Source organism: Impatiens glandulifera, chromosome 2 (genome assembly GCF_907164915.1).
Source record: "Impatiens glandulifera chromosome 2, dImpGla2.1, whole genome shotgun sequence".
NCBI lineage: Eukaryota > Viridiplantae > Streptophyta > Magnoliopsida > Ericales > Balsaminaceae > Impatiens > Impatiens glandulifera.
The window spans coordinates 16,066,673-16,071,183 of NC_061863.1; positions in this window are offsets into that span (position 1 = coordinate 16,066,673).

Sequence of the window (4,511 nt, forward strand, 5' to 3'; positions counted from 1 at the left end):
TGTGATGTTAAGTTGATTGTTAAACTATTAAAGATAAATTTTCAGAATAATGAAGTTAATTTTATAGAACTAACCTTGAGTCCTAATTCATGATAAATTGTATTTATGTGTATGTTGTTGTTAAAGAAAATGGAGAAAAGAGAATTTCTATTTGAGTTTTAGAATAGAATTTCAAATGTATATCTTACCTGATGAATATCTTGTCTTTTTCATCATAATATATGTAACTTAATTTAGATATTAAATAAATGTTATTTTCTACTAAACGCGTTTAGCTCATTCCAATTGGATGAATTCTTTTCAGAAAAAGATTTGGAGTAGTCTAGAAGGATCAAAGTGACTGAAGCATATATATATACACATATATATATACACATATATATATATACACATATATATATATACACATATATATATACACATATATATATATACACATATATATATACACATATATATATACACATATATATATACATATAGATAGGTACTATTGATGAAGCCATCTATATTCTATACTCTGTATTTTGTTCAGAAGTATAATTTTAAAACAATGATATGATATTTTGAAAGAATTAATAGCCTAGAAGAATATATGGTATCATTAGCATCTTTTGATAACATTGTGAGATTATCTTACTATTGTATTGGTATTTATGAATATAAATGAATGATCTACTTTTGGCCTAGCATGTTATTATCAAAATTAAGTGTATAACATGCGGCGACTGCACGTTCAAACATATGAATTTAGGTTTGGGACGTGACATATATAGATCCTAATATAGAAGGGTTTGATAATCTGGACCAATGTAGGAAATTCAAATAGAAGAGAATCCATATAAAAAGTTGTATCCGAATGCTGCGCAGCAGCGCGCCTTTAGCAATGGAGATGTTAATGACAACAAAGAGATAAATGGTAAAACCATAAAGGATTTGGGATGGAAAAAAAGCATGATTTGAAAATTAATCATATGAAAATCTCTTTCTGTCTAAGTTAAAAGTAGAAAATAAAATGCTATCATTAAGTCTGAAAAATAATAAGATGTATAGAAGGCTTAAATCATGTAGTCTGTGATCTTAGAAATATAGTAAAGAGTGGAAGATTTACTTGCTTGAGGGAATAAGATCTTGGATGAACTTAAACCTAAAACTATTAGTCAAAATAACAGGGCTAATTTTAATCAAAGCAAACAACCAACATTCCATACTAATAATCAAAGGACATGGGCTAATGTACTTAATGGCAAAGGTTATGAAAAAAGTAAAATTTCATTGAGTAGTTTTAATAAAGAATATGTTATGCTTGTAAAACCATTTGAATTTGTTATTCAGGAAGAAGTTGAAAATGAGTGTATAAAAGAATTTAAGAAAATAATGTGGGATATACACTTTGGGTAGTAGAAAAGCTCCCTATAATGTGATTAGGAGTAATCTAATGAACAGATGTGAAAAATTAGGGTTCGAAGAGGTTTTAATTAAAAAATGTTAATGGGTTTTATTTTTAAAGTTCAAAGAAAGTAATGAGACACCAATTATCATAGAAAAAGGGGAATTACACAGATAAGGGATCTTGTGATGGTTCTACAACACTAGGATGAGTTAATGGAATTGAAAAAAAAAAATCTAAATTGTCTATTCGGATTTACTTAAAAGAATAGCCCACCATATCTTATGACTCCTAAAGGAATTAAGGTGATTGCAGGTATAGGGAAGCCTTTGTGTTTATATCAAATTAGAGAAGAACAAGTGATTAAATTTTGCGAAAATAATGATTGAGATTAATCCACAAAGTCAACTCTCATTTGAAATTTATCCTAAACAACTTAAAAATTGGAAAGATGTATTATTAATGTTCAATATCCATATAAGCCTAACAGTTGTCAAATGTGTGATACATTTGAACATTCACATATGAACTGTCATTAAAAAAGGCAGTCCATATTGGAAAAAAAAAATGGAAACTATTGGTGAGAAGGTTAATTTGAAACAAATGTATGTGGAGGAAAACACTGAGGAAGTGTCTAAAGGAGAACATTCATTAATAGAAAAGTTCAAATATTGTCTAAAGCATCTCCAATTAATAATGTCTACTAAAGCTAGTATTTAGTCAAATATTTACGAGTAGTTCAAATTTTATTGGGACTAATCACTCAAAAGAGTGTCTATATTTGGAAATATGCTAGCTAAAATCAATAGTTAAAACAAAATGTAAATTTACTTGTGCCTCCTATACAACGAGAATGGATCGTCCGTCAACTAGATGATTGAGAGTATTAGTAGTGTTTGTATCGATTTCAGTTAGATCACGACCTAAGAGGTGAGTCTATCAGAAAATTGGAAGAAATTGTCACAAAGATGAACGAGAATAATGTATACTGTAAAATAGCAAAAGAGTGTGCAGAGGGAGAAAAACGACCTTTCGTGTATATGCAGTTCATTATAAAGTGAATAAATTTCTATAAAATATTTATGTACAAACTTTATGGTTATGAACCCCTTGATAATGGGTTCATCGACTATTGACTTTCATGAGAATATTGATCGTATGAGTGTCATAGAGATTAACGATCTCTAATTTTAGTGGGAGTTTGTGTTAGGATCTAGGTAGCCGCTGGAGGACCGGGGGTTGAACCGGTTAGCGGTTCTCACTCGAAGGGTGGTGGTTAATCCGGTTAGAGATTAACACCGGGGTTTCAATACTACACAACCTGTCACAAACCCTTGAACTAGGTTCAAGCACGGAAGAGGTTTGCTTTCAGGTTGAAGCGGCACGCTTGTATGATAGGCAGAATCGGTATTGTATAATGGAGTTTTGAGATTTGATGGGTCGGCTTCGGTAGTCTGGAAATTCGGCTTGGATAGGGTTAAGTCGGTTATAGTGGTACGGATCGGTTAAGTAATGAAACCGGCAGACAGTAAATAACAAGACAAATTTTATGGATGTTCGGAGATAAAACTCCTACGTCACCCCTTCCTCTCGAAACCGCGAGAAGGATATTCACTAAGGAATACAAGTACAATCCGATCGAGACTTATTTCCTGCTCGATAACACTTTTACAATTTACACCGAAATTGTAAAACACACTTTAATTCTAACACTTAGGCTTTCTTAGAACAACACGGTCTTATCACTTGTAGAATAAATGCTCTTAGAGTTTCTCACTTGTCCACTGTGTCGCACATTTACTCTTCTTCAACTGCCCCTTTTATAGGTGAAATATGTCAACGGTCATATTTCACTGCCTTGAATCTGATTGGCTGAGCAGAGGTGCAGTGATTCAGTGTTTCAGAGATTCAGACCTGCGGTTGTTTCCTCAGACCTGATGGTCAACCTCAGACTTTGCAGTCTGTTTTTTCGGTGTGTAAGACAAACCTGCCGGGTTTGTCTTTTACTTGATGTAGGCACTGTCTGTTGGACAGTTGTCTGTACTTGGAAGATCTCCTTTCTGACTTATCCCGAAGTGGAAAGATCCGGCAGGACTGTCTTCTGCAGCCTACAGTCTTTCCTCAGACTTGTATGGATATGGAAGTGTTCAGTCTGTTTCTTTGGTATCATTCTCAGCAGATACCCGAATTGTCTTCTTGTACTGGTCGGCCACTTGACTTAACCTGATCGATTCCGGTATGGACGATATAACCGGACTTCTTCCGGTTATTTCTTTGCCTTGTGGCTGATCGGTTGTTTGATGATTCCGATTTTAAGCTTTGGCCGATCCTTTCTTTGTGCGGTCACGTTCCAAGTACTCTTGGTTGGTTTAGTAGCTTGACCGACTAGTTTTCTTAGCCGGTTCTTTTGTTTATCCGGTCCGGTTCCTTGTTCCTGCATGGAAAGTTTATTTAGGTTTATTTGAACCGGTCTAATTTTATCTAACAATTTCTCCCTTTTTGATTATTTTATTTAAAATTATCAAAATCATGTAAGTTTGCAACCGTAGGCCGGTTGTTTTGTTTGTCCGGATTTTTGAAACTAACTTAGGAGAATTTTTCGAAAAATTTTGAGAAAAATTTTAGAAGAGTCTTTATCTTTTATCTTATCAATTTCTCCCTTTTTGATTATTTTATTTAAAATTATCAAAAACTAAGTAGAGATGCAAGAGATGGCCGGTTTCAAAAATAGCTTTATATATAGTATAGATAACCGAAAATAACATAATATGTAAAAACACCAATATAAGTAAAGGAAAGAGAGCCCCTATTCCGAGTCCGAGAAGTCATATATGCTCTTCTTTTTCGGTTGCTGTCGACTGGTCGGTTCGGAAGGTCGTCGTCTTGTAGACCGGGACTGCAGTTGTTCTTCGACTTCCTCTTCGACTTGGTCGGCCTGCTGCGATGTACTCGTGACGACCGTGTCAGTGACCTCATTGAGCAGGTCGGCTATTTGAACTTTCTTAGGGGCTTCCCTCTTTCTCTTTTTCGGCGCTGAAGCGGAGGCGGCCGCCTTTTTCTTCTTGTTTTCGGCTGCGAAGCCCTCCAGCCTCCGTGCTTCCCTTTCCAACCGCGCGGCATC